Source organism: Oreochromis aureus, linkage group 3 (genome assembly GCF_013358895.1).
Source record: "Oreochromis aureus strain Israel breed Guangdong linkage group 3, ZZ_aureus, whole genome shotgun sequence".
NCBI classification, from domain to species: Eukaryota; Metazoa; Chordata; class Actinopteri; order Cichliformes; family Cichlidae; genus Oreochromis; species Oreochromis aureus.
This window is the reverse complement of record NC_052944.1, coordinates 112039732-112058798: the sequence shown is the minus strand read 5'-3', so window position 1 is coordinate 112058798 and position 19067 is coordinate 112039732. Positions and strand designations below refer to the sequence as shown.

Sequence of the window (19067 nt, the reverse complement as noted above, 5' to 3'; positions counted from 1 at the left end):
CTGGTCTCTATGTGCAGCTGGCTGTGAGGCTCAGGGAGCGTCTACAAAGTGCAACACTGAAAGAACATCACACACTCATTTGCTTCCAGCACACAAACATCTACTGTCATTATTGTCACCAAACTCTGTGGATCCTTTATTGCAAATTCAAATGGGATCAAATGGTCAGACAAAAGAGGCTTATGAGGAAATATGATGAAATGTTGTGTATTAGCAGCAAGTTATTGAATCATTTTCCTCAGAAACCAAACAAAATGATTGACAAACATGTTTTTACAAACTCAGTGTTGGACTTTGATCAGCAGGATAAGCTGATGTTTAAAGGCATTTTAGGCTACGTTCACACTGCAGGCGAAAGTGCATCAAATCCTACTTTTCTGACCCTATGCGACCCGATCATGGTATGACAGTGTGAACAGCACAAATCCGATATTGTCAAATCCGACCCAGGTCACTTTCATATGTGGTACTGAATCCGATACATATCTGATGTTTTAGAAAGCGACTGCTGTGTGAATGGTCATGTCGCATTAAATCCATCTTTTAGGGGGCGATCATGGCTCAAGAGTTGGCAGTTCGCCTCGTAATCGGAAGGTTGCCAGTGTCCGGCAGCCTCGCCTCTGTCAGTGCGGCCCAGGGTGGCTGTGGCTACAATGTAGCTGCCATCACCAGTGTGTGAATGTGTGTGTGAATGGGTGGATGACTGAGTGTAGTGTGAAGCGCTTTGGGGTCCTTAGGGACTAAGTGCTACACAAGTACAGGCCATTTACCATTTATGTCACTGACACAAGACAGATGCCAATTATCATCGCCGGAAAAGACAAAGGAGAAAGCATGGTGAGGGGAACTAGAGACGGAGTGAGTTAATGGACAGAAACTGAGGTATTGGACTTGATTAGCATATGGGGAGACAATTCTGAAGAAATTGATAGACTGCTGCAACAACACCTACCAGCTCTGTAGCCCCATTTTTACTTTGTAAACAAAGTGCGTTGTGTGTGACGTATTCTTTTGCGCATGCGGGCCACGAACCGTTCACACTAGAGCCTGTTTGCTGTCACGTTTTATTTGTAGTGTGAACAACCAGACAAAAACTGGATTTGATGAAAAAATCAGAATTGAGCATTAATACCTGCAGTGTGAACGTAGCCTTTGTCTCGCTGTATGAGAGTCAAGTTATTACTCTATATTTATGGAGGATGTTTTTAAATTAGGCTCAAATATGTGACAGACATTTAATCCCATTTCAGTTTGGCCTCATCCTGGGCCGGATTATCCAACACACTCTTACATTTTAGCTCTTCAGGCCAAACATAGTAAAACAAGCATAGATCTGTTTCCTGATTAAATGATGTGACAGGTAGAGTAAAGTGGTGGTGTTACAGCCTTTCTCCCCTCTGCTGCCGAGGCTGTTAGTCTCTCCCAAACTCAGCTACAGGACTTCCACATGAATGAAAGCAGCAGAACTGACTTTACAAATGAAAGAGGAAGAGGACAAGAAGAGGAGAGGGAGGCCACCCTGACCATCACTCCAGCTGAAAACATCACACTTCCATTAAAGTTGGTGAGAAAATGTTGAGCAGGATGAGCTGCTGGCTAATCTGGAGGCTGTAGCAGCAGCTCACAGTCACAGTGGATTTCCACTCATGAAAAAGCTCTGGCTGCTTCATTTCTCATCTCATATCAGAGACTTTAGTGAAGCTGGACTGTGATGCTTCCATATTCAGCCCAATGTGTTCTGTATTGTTTTATGCAGGTCATGTAAACAGGGATGAGCAGCTCATTTCAATATAAAAGGTTAGAACTGTAAAGAAAAACAGAGCTCATAAACTGAAACTGATTTCATTTTTTAAGCTGCAACTTTTTAGGTGTTCCTTTACAATAAGACATATCATTCCCCTTTTCCTTGCCAGGCACCACCACAGTTCACTTCAATAAAACTTTACTTCAGATTTGTTTTCATGTTTTGATCCAACAATGGGATCTGTGGGTCCAGTCCTTGTACTAAGCTAGGCTAAACATGTCCAGTGCCTGTCTCTGTGCAGCTTTTAATCTGATGTTAATGAGGTAGAAATGGAGGAAGAAGAAAATGACTACATCATTAAACATGCAGCTACCAACCCAAATGGTGAGGTGGTGCTTAGTTATTATTGATGATCCCCTACATTATCCTACATTCAAATATATTCTCCATCTACAATAGTGTTTCTGTTCCTAAAAGGATTTCATGAATGTGTTATTGTTCATGTCACATCTGTATGAAACAAACAATCCTTCATTATCACTGTTCCAGCATGTAAACCTGAGATCTGTGTGGAGCAGCTGACCTGTACGATGTGCACAACACAAACATTGTTTACCATCAGTTACTGTGTGACTGAACCACGTGGGTTTAGGAAGCATGGCTTTGAGTTTGAATAGCAACATTCAACAACACTTTGATTTGTCACAGACTGAGCAGAGAGAAGTGGCTCACTGTGAACGCAGTGATGAAATAAGAAGCTCAGCTCATTTCTGCAGTGTTTCATGACAATCCTGTTATTGAGGAACAGTAGGTGGGCTCACCTCTGAACACTTAGTCTGAGGACTCAGAGAAGAGTTTTAGGACAGAGACAAAGTTTTGGCACTGTGATAACAACTTTGATGTTCCAGTTACACTCGTTCTGATAACATCCTGAAAATAAACTCTCCTAGTAGCACCTATCACAGCCACAACAAGCCAATGATACCATTTTTATTTCAGTGTTAGACTTCAGTAGAGATCATTCAAATAGCTGGAGCTGTTGTAGCACCGACCAATGTAGCTAGTATTCAAACAAGATCAAATTAGTTCAGACATCACAAAATGTTATTTATTTAAATTAATACCAGTCTCTGCACTTAGTAGAATGACACCTTTCAGCATCTAATGACAGTAAGAATATGTTTTCTGTATCAGTATTAGTGATGAAACAATGAGGGGAAACTGCAACAGCAGCAAAAGAAACCAGCAGACAAAGCTGAGGTCTGGGTTCCTCTATGCTACACACAGCCTCCTGCTGCTGGACTTTAGTAAACACATAATATCTCCGAGTACACTTACTTCAGAAACTCATTTCAAGTTCACTTCAGCCTTAAATGACCCACAACATCAGCACACATGAGCAAACACAGTAACTCACACAGCTACTGTTCAAGTTTAGTCATCTTTAATACAAATATCCCTCATTATTATGAATCTCACAGCTACCTGCTCATTGAACTGAACAATAATTCTGTTTTACCATTAAAACAAAATATGTGACTGTAAAGAATCTTCAGACAGTAATTAAGAATCTCCTAAGCAATCCAAAGATAAAGAAAAGTTCACCTGCCAATTCTAAAAAGCCTGGTTGTTTATGCAATAATATCATTTAATGATCAGCAGTGGGGATGTTTGGATCCTGACCTGAGAGTTTCCAGTGTACCACGTGGACTCTGCAGTGCAGCAGACAGAAGCTTCACTCCTGAATCCCACAGGTCATTGTTACTCAGGTCCAGCTCTTTCAGACTAGAGGATTGGGAGTTGAGAACTGAGGACAGAGCATCACAGCTTCTCTCTGAGACGTTACAGCCACTCAGTCTGGAAGAAAACAAACAAACAAATTAATTAAATCAGTCAAATGAAACATTTTAATGCCAGCATGCAATACAATTATTGGTTAACTAAATAGCTTCATTAAAACACAACTCTTTTTCTATTTCAGCACTTACTCCTTGTAAGCTCCACCTGCTCCACCTTCTGAGTCAGAAGACATGAAAACAAACTGTAACTCTAGTAGAAACATGATTGGAAATCTTCTCAGATCCATTTGTACATTTAGAGCCTGACACTGAAATATAGCAGCACGGACATTCACAGCAGCAAAGGGTTCTTGCTGATCTGAGCTGGCTTGGCCCTGGCTTATTGAAGATTAAAGAAAGCGGAATCAGCTGTTCAAAACCCCACAAGGCTGCCCGCTGTGACTGAAACAATGGGACGGGTCGTGACTTCTCAAAATGGGCTCATTGAACGCAGCACGGATAAGATGTTGGAGAAGTTCGACGCTGCCGTGCACACTCACACTTTGCTCTTTGAGCGCAAAATTGATAACCTCTGGGAGAAGCTCGTGGCTCTCCAACGGGAGATTGAGAGACGAGTGACGGACTGTTCAGTAAACATTACGCTCATGCTGTCGAGAAACACCAAAGGTAGGTAAAACTCTGGTTGTTGCAGCCATCCGGTATGACATGCTTTGTACTGTTATGCTGCAGTTTGTGACACCTGGTGGATGAGTTGTGAAAGATGATGAAACAAACACTTCAGTCAATGTTTTTCTTCTAAACTCGATGTAATTTGGGGAGTTTTCCACACTCTGTCCCAACTACAAATTGGGGGGAACACAGCAAATACATAAACTTTACCCACTTGGATCATTATCATTCAAGATTGTGAAAAATTCTCTACTCAGAGAATACTGGTGATTTTAGATGAGAGATGATTTGGAAGATGATGAAGGGGAAGATGATGAAGGGGAAGAGTTTTCACAACTTGAGGCCTTTTGTCTTCATTGTATAGGACAGAGAAGGCGGGAAGTGAGGGAGAAGTGGGGATATAGACACACAGGAAATGGTTTTGGGGAGACTCAAACCAGACCCTGGAGTCACGACTCTAACCTTCAGTACATGCTGCTCAGGATAATTTTGTTACTTTGAAAGACGAAATCAGAATGCCTTGAAATTGATATGGTATCACTGTGGGGTTGGATACTGTTGATCTAAAGTGGAATTATCCTGTGGAACCATAAATCTTTCTTTTTAGAGCATTTCGAAATCGTTCCAAGAGTAAGTCAAATGTGGTCAATTTGAAAGTGCTATTAATTTGAAAGGCAAAATCAGACTGACCTGATATTGATATGGTATCACTGTGGGGTTGTATACTCTTGAACTACAGGGTGGGCCATTTATATGGCTACACCGTAATAACATGGGAATGGTTGGTGATATTAAAGTCCTGTTTGTGGCACATTAGTATATGTGAGGGGGCAAACTCCTCATGATGGGTGGTGACCATGGTGGCCTTTTAGAAGTCAGCCATCTTGGATACAACTTTTGTTTTTCCAATAGGAAGAGGGCCATGTGACACATCAAACTTATTGGTAACGTCTGCAGAAGACACATGGTTCTTTTTATTACAGTTCCCAAACATTTTGAGAAGATAAACAAGGAATTGTTTGCATTGTGCGTGTTGCTAAGTTTATTTTTTCTTGGCATCTTCTTGTGACCTTTGTCATTTTGTGTGATTGCTCTTGCTGAGCCTACATACTAGGAGAGAGGGTGAGACTAGTTTTCTTTCTCCAGAGCAGGGGTCTCAAACTCAAATGAGCCGCGGGCCACTTCTGGCACCATCATCTCATTGGAGGCCACTTTAGTGTCCAAGTAGTACAAACACAAAACCCCCCACTAATATTTCCTAAAATGTAGTGTTTTGTTTGTTTTATTTAATTAAAAATATTGTGCAACAAGACAAAACTGCAAACAAGAACGTTTGCAGTTTTGTTCATTGAACTACCAAATAAGCAGCTCTTTCTGGCCAGACACGTGGCAGCACTTTTGCTATAATTTTGTTTGTATTTAACAAAATAAAAATGCAGGCATAAGCGTACACATTAGTTTTAGACTGCAGGTTAAAAACTGTTTTCTTTCCAAATAAATCTCTCACCGAACTAACACAGCCCTCAACATGTTTGCACTCTCTTGTTACCTCGGCCAGGTCCGCGGCTCCGAACGGTGGTAAGGAGACCTCTGGCTAATACTTTGGGTTCCGTGTCGGGCTCGTAGCCGGGAACGAGCTTTACTGTCTGGGTCAAGTTTGCTAGCGAGAGACAGAAAGAGGCGTTGAAAGGCTGCTCCAGCAGAACTTTATTGTTTCGGAGAAGAAGACGAACAGAGCGTACAGTTGAGTCTTAATAGCTTACTGGGCTTGTCAGGCACTCTTTTGGGTTGCAGTGGTTATTATTATATTTACATGCTTCCATCTCCTGTTTCTGCTCGGTAGCACCTCGCACTTTTCCCCTTTTCTCCCTCCCTCACGCTCACACACACACAGCAGGAGGGGCGGTACCACACGTTCTGCCTGCAGCAAGGACTACACTGCCTATGAGGCTACAACAAAGGCCCATGCCTGTAACACTCTGCCGTCGTATTAAATCATTTTTCGTATAACAATTAAAAAAAATATTTCTTCATATTAATATTCGGGCCGCAAGTAGAGGTGACGTGGGCTGCAAATGGCCCGCGGGTTTGAGACCCCTGATGTAGACTGTCCCTCCTGCCTCTGCCTTTGTACTGCTGCCTTTTGAACCTTTGTTTCTGAGTTGATGCCTGTGAGATGATTAGTGGTCTATTAGTGCTCCTGTGTTATTTGAATAGAGATTGAAAATGTGACGTCATTCAGGGGTAAAATCGCAAAGGATTGTGGGAACAAGTGGCAAGCTGTACTAGCGCACACAGGCTTTCACATGAAAACAGTCACACAGCGATAAAAAGAAATAAAAAAATGGCAAGAAGCTGTTGTATTATTAACTGCAATAGCCGGCCACATGACAGCCACGGGAAGCCGACGGGTAAAGAGATTTTTTTTAATCGGATTACGTAGTTGAAGAGAAATTGTTCAAGTTTCCGAAGTAACAAAGAGCCGACGGATGACCTGGATTGCAGCCATTCGAAGACCAAATATAACGTCCCAGAACACTCCAGCTCACATGTTAGTCTGCTCCAAGCATTCCCACAAAGCTAAGTCTTCTGTTGTAGTTGTTACGTAATTTATCATAACATAATTGTTGATGTAGGTTACAAATAAGTCTTATATTGATTTGAATTGAATTTGTTGTGCTATGCTGCTTTGTTCACTGTGGCTTTGCAGGCTAATTAGGGCCCGAGCACTGAGTGTGCGAAGGCCCTATTGTATCTGCTCCGTTTATTATTATTAGGGCCCGAGCACCGAGAGTGCGAAGGCCCTATTGTATCTGCTCCGTTTATTATTATTAGGGCCCGAGCACCGAGAGTGCGAAGGCCCTATTGTATCTGCTCTGTTTATTATTATTATTATTATTATTATTATTGTTATTTTTCATTGAAATGAATTGCCTTTTTGAGGGCTTTAACATGCTCAAAAACTCATGAAATTTTGCACACGCATCAGGTCTGGTGAAAAATTTCGTATTTTAATGGTTTTACATATGAGTATTGGAAAATTGCTCTAGAGCGCCACCTATGCCTTATAAAATGCAGCCCTACGACCTGTTGGGATTTAGAGATTCTTTTATTGCTGCCATATAATCTGCCTTATGATAAATGTATTAATAACATGTTTTAGAGTATTATTTTAACAGTAATATTGTTTACAGGGTTCATATTGCATTGAATATGTTTGTCATCACATTCATTCTATTCACAGGTTCAGTTCATTTTATACACATTGCATATCTGTGCTTGTTTAGAGTTGATGTTCTATCCAAGAGGGCTTTAAGCTTCACTGGTGAGAGTGTCCAGGTGATACATGTTGAGGGAAGATGAGAACATAGCAGGTTAATTGCATGCATGTTTACAATACACATAAATCTAGTAGCAGGCCTGAGCGAGGGCCTAAGTGTCTTCTGCTTCTTATTTGAGACCTGCGCCAATTCAGTTTACTTAGTGATTGAGGACGAGGGTCAATTATTAGCCCTTAGAGACCCTGAAGCTTGAAGTTATTACCTTAAAAGGAAGGTGTTATCAAAAAGAGAAGTTATATGTCTGTTTATAGTTATTAAGATGTACAAGATGTACCCTTGTCTGTAAACAATGACTGGACATAATGTATTTCTGACCTGTATTGACGTGTATGTGGGGGCGTGATCCTCTATGCTATAAAACCAGAACTCAGTGTATTTTTGTCAGAGCAAATAAGCCATATGCTGATGGTTGCTCTCCGTTGTCAATAAACTCATCGTTCGATTGCACTTTTCTGGAGCCTCCGTCGTTTGTTGTCTGGTCTGCAGTTGAATGATCTCGCTTCAGACCACATGGTTTGAGCTACATGTATGAAATCTGGGACACGTATGTATCATGCCAAGACGAACAAAAAAGTCAATGGGCCCATTGACGCAAACCCAACAGGAAGTCCGCCATTTTGGATTGAAGGTCACATTTTGGCTCTGATTTTACCATTTCCATGCCTTGTACTTTCGCGAACTCCTTGGGATTTGGTCATACAAACTTCATATTTGGTCAGTGTCAACTACACACCTGGGCCATGTTAAGTTGCGGAGCTTTTGAGTTTTCGTGATACGGTGAGGACGTGGCACCACGGCGAATTTGGATGACTCGCCATGAAAATCTTATTGTCTCTCATTCCCTCATACATGGTCTGATGTGGACCAAAGAGCACACATATGATAAGGCTCCACCCCTGAAGATATTTCAACTGCCATATTTGACATCAGGGACAGCGCCACCTAGTGGGAACAGGAAGTGTCATGTTTTACACTTTGGAGTACAGTATTGTGATGGGTGACATCTGCAGCCTGAAATTTCTCCAGGAAAGCCATAAGGAGTTGGTCTTGGGTTACAGTGAAAACTGTGACTTTTCGCGAAAGGGTGTGACCCCAGCAGCATGGCGAACTTTGATGTCTCGCCATGAAGAAACAAGTTAGTATAACTCAATGAAATCCAGTCTGATCAGTACCAGATTTTACAGGGATGATGTCAGACCCGCCCTGAACAGATTGATGTGCCCATTGTCAGGAATACGTAGAGCGCCACCTAGTGGCAACAGGAAATGTCATGTCTTTCACTTTGTTGTACTGATTTTCACAGGTTCATTGTGGCCACCTCAAAAGCGGTGAATGTCACCATCTGTCCCTCATGATGCTTCAGTGAGAAAATTGTGACTTTAAACTGAACGGCGCACCCTGTTGGCAACGCAGTTCACTATGAAAGATGAAGGGGATGTTGAGGGGCTCGGAAAGTTTAAGAAATCTTGAAATTTGGCGCACATCTCCAATGTGATGAAGGCTTTCTGGTTATGTGATCACTTTCCTTGAATAGCGCAAAATGGCTCCGCAGCGCCCCCTTCAAAATTTCAAAACATCAGCCCCTGCTCTGTGTTTTATTTATGAATCTGAAACCTGGTAAGCTTATAGAATAGAATAGAATAGAATTCAACTTTATTGTCATTGCACATGTCACAGGTACAGGGCAACGAAATGCAGTTTGCATCCATCCAGAAGTGCTTTAGTGATATAGATATATTACAATATATATTAGGAATAATATAGATATGCAAGTATATTACAGAAATGGGTCTATTATGGTATGTTATAATGTACACGGTATGAAGTATGTTGTGAATATTCTATAACTATAGGTATGTACAGGCTGTAGTGAGTACAAGCTATGTACAGGATATGAACAGGATATAAATATGAAAAACTATACAGAATATGAAATAAATAACTTTACAGAAATCTGAGTTATACAGCTATACAGAAATGGGAACTATGCAAGTTGTAAACAGTTGTAGGGTTAAAAATTATTGTATGTACAGAATGATTATTTACACAGAACTATACAGTAGTGCAGTTAAGATAAGTGAGATATGTGGATAATTTCTACAGAGGCTGTATAAAGTGCTAGTGGTTGTGAGTGGTGGTTCAGTCCATGTTATTATTGTGTGTTTGAGGGTACAGTTGTCCATTGTGGGTGTGTTCAGTCCATGTGTTAACGTGGGTCAGATGTCAGGAGGCAGAGTTCAGGAGTCTGACAGCTGTGGGGAAGAAGCTGTTCCCGTACCTGGTGGTCTTAGTCCGGAGGCTCCTGTAGCGCCTCCCAGAGGGCAGGAGGGTGAAGAGTCCATGTGATGGGTGACTGGGGTCTATGATGATTTTCCCAGCCCTTTTCAGACACCGCTTCCTGTAGATGTCTTTTATGGCAGGAAGTGGTGCTCCGGCGATGCGCTGGGCAGTTTTCACGACCCTCTGCAACGCCTTCCGGTCCGAGGCAGAGCAGTTCCCGTACCAGACTGTTATACAGTTGGTCAGGATGCTCTCGATGATGCAACGATAGAAGTTCACCAGGATGTCTGAGGACAGGTGGTTCTTCCTCAGAGTCCTCAAGAAGAAGAGGCGCTGGTGAGCCTTCTTGACCAGCTTGGAGCAGTTGGTCGTCCAGGTGAGATCCTCGGAGATGTGGTCTCCCAGGAACTTGAAGCTGCTCACACGCTCCACAGCCGTCCCCTTAATGTGGATGGGTGGATGTGGGTCAGCATTCCTCCTGTAGTCCACGATGAGCTCCTTGGTCTTCTCGGTGTTAAGCAGCAGGTTGTTTGTGTCGCACCACTCAGCCAGACGATCCACCTCCTCCCTGTAGGCGGTCTCATCGTTGTCACTGATGAGGCCAATCACCGTTATAGAGGATATGAAGCTGTACAAAAAAGTCTCTTGGAGCAATATCCCAAATCCAACAGGAAGTCAGCCATTTTAAAATTAATGTGTAATATTGGCGACATTTTCCCCTCTATTCAGGCACCTTTCTTTGACGAACTCCTCCCAGGGATTTCATCAGATTGACACGATCTCCAGTTCATGGAATCTATGGACCTTTGTTATGTTAAATTGCGAAGCTTTTTACGTTCAGGGAAACGGGGTGGTCATGGCGGCACGTGGAGTTTCAATCACTTGCCAAGAAGCAGTAATCTGCTGTCATTCAAAAACACGATGTCCAATCTCTCCGAAACTTCACAGGCATGATGAGACTTGAGCTCGGAAATGTTTGTTATGCCATTTGTCAGTAATGGTTAGAGCGCCACCTAGTGGGACGACTATAATCATGATTGAATGAGATGAAATGTTAGCTGGTGGTGAAATGCGTGAATTCCATCAATGTGACATCACATCGGACATGCTGGTTTTAGGTGTTGGGCGTCGCTCGACGCGCCGGGGTGCGAGGGCCCTCATAACGCTGCTTGCAGCTTTAATTAGGGCCCGAGCACAAAAGTGCGAAGGCCCTAATGTATCTGCTCTGTTCATTATTATTATCATTATTATTATTATTAGGGCCCGAGCACTGAGAGTGCGAAGGCCCTATTGTATCTGCTCCGTCTATCATTATTATTATTATTATTACGGCAAATGAATCGACCTTTTGAGGGCCTAAACATGCTCAAAAACTCATGAAATTTTGCACACGCGTCAGGTCTGGTGAAAATTTACGTATTTTAATGTCCTCAGAAATATCAAGGGAAAATTGACTCAGTAGCGCCACCTAGAAAAATGAAAAACGCGAGCCCCGGTGTGGGTATGACCTACATGTATGAAACTCGGAACACATATCTAACGTTAGGAGACGCACAAAAAAGTCTGTTATGGCCATGTCCTAAACCCAACAGGAAGTCCGCCATTTGGAAGTGAACGTGACATTTTGGCTCTAATTTTGCCATTTCCATGCCTCGAACTTTTTCTAACTCCTCCTTGGGATTTGATTGCATAAGCTTCATATTTGGTCAGTGCCAACTACACACCTGGGCCATGTTAAATTGCGGAGCTTTTGAGTTTTCGGGATACGGTGAGTGCCGTGGCGCCATGGCAAATTTCGATGACTCGCCATGAAAATCTTATTGCCTCTCATTTTGTCATAAATGTTCCGACCTGGAAAAAAGAGCACACATATGATAAGGCTCCACCCCTGAAGATATTTCAACTGCCATATTTGACACCAGGGACAGCGCCACCTAGTGGGAACAGGAAATTTCATGTTTTACACTTTGGGGTACAGTATTGCGATGGGGGACATCTGCAGCCTCAAATTTCTCCAGGAAAGCCTTAAGGAGTTGGTCTTGGGTTACAGTGAAAACTGTCAGTTTTCACGGAAGGGTGTGACCCCAGCAGCATGGCGAACATTGATGTCTCGCCATGAAGAAACAAATTAGTGTAACTCAATGAAATCCAATCTGATCAGTACCAGACTTTACAGGCATGATGTCAGACCCTCCCTGAACAGATTGATGTGCCCATTGTCAGGAATACATAGAGCGCCACCTAGTGGCACCAGGAAATGTCGTGGCTTTCATTTTGTTGTACTGATTTTCACAGGTTCATCGTGGCCACCTCAAAAGCGGTGAATATCACCATCAGTCCCTCTTGATGCTTCAGTGAGAAAATTGTGACTTTAAACTGAACGGCGCACCCTGGTGACAACGCTGTTCACCATGACCATTGAAGTAGCTTTTGAGGGGCTTGGAAAGTTTAAAAAGTCTTGAAATTTGGCCCACACCTCCAATGTGATGAAGGCTTTCTTGTTATGTGATCACTTTCCTTGAATAGCGCAAAATGGCTCCACAGCACCCCCTACAAAATTTCAAAACATCAGCCCCTGCTCTGTGTTTTATGTATGAGTCTGAAACCTGGTAAGCTTATGGAAGATATCAAGATGTCCAAAAAAGTCTCTTGGAGCAATATCCCAAATCCAACAGGAAGTCAGCCATTTTAAAATTAAGGTGTAATTTTAGCCACTTTTTCGCCTCTTTTCAGGCCTCATACTTTGACGAACTCCTTCAAGGGATTTCATCAGATTAACTCGATCTCCTGTGTGTGGAATCTAAAGACCTTTGTGATGTTAAATTGCCAAGCTTTTTACGTTCAGGGAAACGGGGTGGCCATGGCGGCACGTGGAGTTTCAATCCCTTGCCAAAAAGCAGTAATCTGCTGTCACTCAAAAACACAATGTCCAATCTCTCCCAAAGTTCGCAGGCGTGATGAGACTCAAGGTAGGAAATGTTTGTTATCCCATTTGTCGGTAATGGTTAGAGCGCCACCTAGTGGGACGACTATAATAATGATTGAATGAGATGAATCGTTAGCTGGTGGTTCTAGGTATGAATTCCATCAATGTGACATCAGATCGGACGTGCTGGTTGTAGGTGTTGGGCGTGGCCCGACGTGATGGGGTGCGAGGGCCCTCATAACGCTACTTGCAGCTTTAATTATTATTATCATTATTATTATTATTATTATTATTATTCTTCAGGCAAAACAAGGGCCTTTTTGAGGGCCTAAACATGCTCAAAAACTCTTGAAATTTTGCACACATGCCAGGTCTGGTGAAAAATTTTGTATTTTAATGGTTTTACATATGAGCACTGGGAAATGGCTGAGTGGCGCCACCTATGCCTTGTTAAATGCAGCCCTACGAACACATCGTTTGAGCTACATGTATGAAATCTGGCACACATGTGTATCATGCCAAGACAAACAAAAAAGTCAATGGGCCCATTGTCGCAAACCCAACAGGAAGTCCGCCATTTTGGATTGAAGGTCACATTTTGGCTCTAATTTTGCCATTTCCATGCCTCGAACTTTTTCGAACTCCTCCTTGGGATTTGGTCGTATAAGCTTCATCTTTGGTCAGTGTCAACTACACACCTGGGCCATGTTAAATTCCGGAGCTTTTGAGTTTTCGTGATACGGTGAGGCCGTGGCGCCACGGCGAATTTGGATGACTCGCCATGAAAATCTTATTGCCTCTCATTCCCTCATACATGGTCCGACCTGGACCAAAGAGCACACATATGATGAGGCTCCACCCCTGAAGATATTTCAACTGCCATATTTGACACCAGGGACAGCGCCACCTAGTGGGAACAGGAAATGTCATGTTTTACACTTTGGTGTACAGTATTGTTATGGTTGACATCTGCAGCCTCAAATTTCTCCAGGAAAGCCTTAAGCAGTTGGTCTTGGGTTACAGTGAAAACTGTGACTTTTCGCGAAAGGGTGTGACCCCAGCAGCATGGCGAACTTTGATGTCTCGCCATGAAGAAACAAAGTAGTATAACTCAATGAAATCCAGTCTGATCAGAACCAGACTTTACAGGGATGATGTCAGACCCGCCCTGAACAGATTGATGTGCCCATTGTCAGGAATACGTAGAGCGCCACCTAGTGGCAACAAGAAATGTCATGTTTTACACTTTGTTGTACTGATTTTCATGGGTTCATCGTGGCCACCTCAAAAGCGGTGAATATTAACATCAGTCCCTCGTGATGCTTCAGTGAGAAAATTGTGACTTTAAACTGAACGGCGCACCCTGGTGGCAATGCAGTTCACCATGAAAGATGAAGGGGATTTTGAGGAGCTTGGTAAGTTTAAAAAGTCTTGAAATTTGGCGCACACCTCCAATGTGATGTGCGCTTTCTGGTTATGTGATCACTTTCATTGAATAGCGCAAAATGGCTTCACAGCGCCCCCTACAAAATGTCAAAACAACAGCCCCTGCTCTGTGTTTTATGTATGAGTCTGAAACCTGGTAAGCTTATGGAAGATAACAAGATGTACAAAAAAGTCTCTTGGAGCAATATCCCAAATCCAACAGGAAGTCAGCCATATTTAAATTAATTTGTAATTTTGGTGACAATTTCCCTTCTTTTCAGGCACCTTTCTTTGATGAACTCCTCCAAGGGATTTCATCAGATTTACGCGATCTCCAGTGCGTGGAATCCAAAGACCTTTGTGATGTTAAATTGCAAAGCTTTTTACGTTCAGGGAAACGGGGTGGTCATGGCGGCACGTGGATTTTCAATCACTCGCCAAAAAGCAGTAATCTGCTGTCGCTCAAAAACACAATGTCCAATCTCTCCCAAAGGTGGCAGGCGTGATGAGACTCAAGCTCGGAAATGTTTGTTATGCCATTTGTCAGTAATGGTTAGAGAGCCACCTAGAGGGACGACTATAATAATGGTTGAATTAGATGAAATGTTAGGTGGTTGTTACATGCATGAATTCCATCCATATGACATCAGATCGGATGTGCTGGTTTTAGGTGTAGGGCGTGACTTGACGCGCCGGGGGTGCGAGGGCCCTCATAACGCTGCTTGCAGCTTTAATGTTTGTTGTGTTTTGTAGGAAAACCAGCCTACAAAATGCTAGAATGCGATCCAGACTGGGCACCTCTATCACCCTGGGTCAGACCGAGTTTAAAGCTGCTACCACAGCCAGATTTGATCGGTTAAGAGAGAGAGCAATATCCAAACAGCCACGAAAAGTCCCGCATATATGTGCCCAAGTGTTGTATTGAAGAAATCAAGTGATGAATAACTGTTTTCCAGTATGTTGTTTTGAAATGTTTGGGTTTTTTTGCATTGTTGATTTGTTTTTTACCAAAGCAGCTAATAAAGGACAATGGAATACAATGTTGTCTCTTTCTTGTAAGATTCTATAATAAAATGAAACAATAATGCCAGTTATAAATAAAGACAATAAATTGAATGAATTACGAAACACTCATTTTATTTCTATTAGATCTTATAATGTTGTGTAATACTACAACCTGAAACGACAAACAGATTGCGTTTGCCTGTACAGGAGATAGAGGGAAAAAACAACAGCTGTGAAATGGAATAGTCCAAATCACCAAAGTAACCTGGGCCTGGGCTTATTGCAGGGATCTGAAGTTTATTTGCTGCGTGATGAAAGTTGGGCAGCACGCTAACGTCCTTACTCTACTCTGTATGCTCGTCTTGTACATAACTGTTTTCGGGGCAAATAAAATGCAAGTAGGGATTAAAACCGCAGAATTAATAATTGCCGGTGCTGGAAAAGCTAGCGCTTGATGCAGTGTTTTGATTTTGGTGCCACGGGTACCCACAAAGCAATGCGCGAAAGTCACGTGGTCTGTCAATCTCTATAGATAAGTTTTTTTGGTTGTTCAAATCACCTCATTGCCTAGTGAGTTGTTTCAGTAACGGTTTTCAGTTGTGGTAATAAACCTTTTGTTTCTCTTTTTTATCTGACCTTCCTGTCTCTGGGCTCATTCATGTTACCTCCCCTGTCACCTAGCAGAGCCGGGGCGTACCATGTTTCTCAGGTTAGGGTTAATCCATTCATTCTACAACTGCACGTGAATTATACTTCATACACAGACCCACAGTCTCTGATTGCTCTGAAATCTCACTGACAGCCAACAGGTAAAGAGGAAAGTCCAGACTGACAGTCTCTGTGGGGTTAGGCCGTGAACTGCTCACGCTGCGTTCAAGTGCATCACAAACTATTGGAATTGGATCCAACTTTGTGAAGCAGATTTCTCCTCAGCTGCTGTTTTGAACATTTCTCATTTCCTCATGAACTGTATTAAACTCTGTAAATGAACTGAGAACTACATTTGAAACTATTAATTCATTTTCCCATTCACTTCTGTACGTTAGTGTATATGTCATGGCCTGCGTTTAGGGACCCAGGGCTCATGTATTTTAGTTTATGTTTATATTTTCCGTGTGGTGTTTTGGGTTTCTCCGTGTGAGCTTCCGGATGTTTTGGTTCGCTGAGGAGACTGCGAACCCGGAAGTGTTTCTTCACTAGAGACAGCCACACCTGCCGCTCGTCCTCTTCTGCCAGCTGCAGCAGATTACGCTCGTCTAATAGACTCTCTCTACCCGATCGTGGTAGTCTGCTTTCCAGCCCGACCAGCTGATGGAACCGCAGCCTGACACGCCGGCCCCGGCATCGTCAAAGAAGCGATGCTCGCGCCCCGGCGCTCTTCACCGCAGCCGGATTCCCGGACTTCACAACAGCCGGCTGTGGTGAGTCACAAGGACAATTTTTCATTTTCCATCTGTTTGTTTACTTAGGGACTGTGAGACCGCCAAGCCTGTAACTCAGGCAGCCGCCCAGTCTATAGCTAAGCAGTCTTCAGTTCAATCATCTACCTCACCTACCTACAGCAGCCTCCACTCCACAACCCACCCCAGCAGCTCTGAATGCTGCTGCCACCCTACTGACTGCTTCTCTCTCTGCTCAACCGATTGCTGTCGCTGTGCAACCATTCACTCCACCATCAGGCACCTGCAGCTCAGTTAGCCGCTCAGGCACTTGCTCAACTTCCTCAACAAATATCACTACAGTCAGTAGCTCTGTCTCTAGCACCGTCACCTGATCTATCGCTAACATGGCCAGCTGCCCAGCCTTTAGCCGTGGCTCAGCCAGCTGCCCTGCTAGTTACTCAGCCTACAGCCCAGCCCCCTTCGATCCACTGCTGGATGTTCAGAGGAGCTCAGTCTGCTAAGTGAGGACTGTTTACCTGGGCTGGAACAGACTGACTGCCCCGCACAACCCCAGCCGCAGCATCACGAGCCGGCTGTGAGCCCTGTGCTGTCTCAACCAGCTTCACCTTTGCCAGAGGTCTCGATACCTGCTGGTCACGCATCTGTCTCTGCTGAAGGGTATGAGGGGCCGCTTCAGCTATCATCTGTTTCACCATCCACATCAACTACACTGCCATCATCTCCACCGGCTGCTGCTGTATCACCATCATCATCGTCAGTAGCTGCAATGTTGTCGGAGGGGCCCGCGCCGCCAGTGGATGAGCTCAGCGTGCCGGAGGAGGAGCTCAGCGCGCCGGAGGAGGAGCTCAGCAAGCAGGAGGAGCCCGCAGCGCCAGCCGTCACAGCCCGTGACAGTATAAATAAGTGTTAGACTGGGCTCCATGGAAACACTGGGACTGGTCAGCTTCTGATACCATCAACAGCTTTGACATTCATGTCTTTCTTTTCTCTCTCTGTTTCCACACAAGCTCAAAGTCTCTGCAGCCTGTTTTTATCTGCAGTCATCAGATCTTCATCATCCTCATTCACATCCCTCACACACTCTACAGCCTCATCAGCACTGACTTCATCTTCACTGACTGATGGAGCACAACATGAACCTGTGGAGGCTGAAACACTGTCCTGTCAAACATCTCCCCGTCACCACTCCACTTCTGTCAGCCTTTAAATGAACCCTGCTCAAGTCTGTCACTTCTGTTTGGAGCCAAAAGGAAAAACTGTTGTTCAGTCATTTGGAAAGACACAACATTTCTGAAAGCACTCAAACTTCTTCACATTTGTCTTCAGACACATCCTGAACATTTAGAAACTAAACAAAGTTTCAAACATCAATCAAAGACCTGAAATATAGAAAAACAACAACAGCTGCAGTCAGTGAACTCACCTCAGAGTCTCCAGTCGACAGTTTGGACTCTCCAGTCCAGCACACACAAGCTTCACACCTGAATCCTGCAGGTTGTTCTCACTCATGTCCAGCTCTGTCAGATGGGAGGGGTTGGACTTCAGAGCTGAGGCCACAACTTCACAGTGAGACTCTGAGAGCCAACACTCAGTCAGTCTGTGATTATAGAAAATATAAAATGTGTTATTATAAAAGCAGAAAATCTGCATTATAAACACAGACTGAATGTATATGAAGACAAAACAGAGTGACGTCATAATCTGATGAATCTGCTCTTCACATCTGTGCTTCAGCTCCTCTTACTGTGTTTGACACAACGATTGAGTCTCTCTCAGACCTGCAGACTTTTAATGAGAATCTTTGTTTGGCTTTAATCTGCAGATGAAGGAGGAAGGTGGTGTCACATTTAGGCTTCCATAATGTCCACAGTCTGTCACTGAGATCTGATCCAGAGTCAGAGTGAAGACACACACATTTGGACTGTTTCCTGTTTTGACTCCAGAACATTTTGAATGAGTTCAGCTCAGTGAAGAGTTCCAGCTGGAAAGATGATCTCTGTTTGCTACCTGCTGCTGTCAGGTACGACTGTTCACGTCCACACGCAGGAAAAACCTGCTGACTGTTACCAAACGGAGCAGAAATCTCATCACTGGACAATAATGATGAATGAACTCAGAGCTGCTGATATCAGATCTGATTTCAACTAAACACAGAAATGATTGGCTCATTTTAGCTTTCTGAGCCATTATCTGCTGGTGTGTCGCTAGTTGGCAGAAAAAGATTTGTATTCCTGTTCAGGGCTTCAGTGTTTATGAGTCCAGATCCAGGTGACAGCAAGTCAAAATGATGTTACCTGTCTGTGTCCAGCAGCAGCCTGTATTCACTTTGAATATTGTTCTAACCTGACATGGATCAGTTTGTCTTTGATTGGTTTGTAAATGTCACTGTTTCCATTGGACCTGAGTGACGGTACAAAGACAGAGAGGGAGAGAAAGGAGAGAGAGGATGGAGACAGCAAAGAGAGAGCAAACACA

The 19067-nt window shown here is 43.4% G+C and overlaps 1 pseudogene; it reads right to left on the bottom strand.

The window, feature by feature from the left end:
- The window catches only part of LOC120435043, a 46705-nt pseudogene that overhangs the window by 25343 nt on the left and 2295 nt on the right, over positions 1–19067 (bottom strand).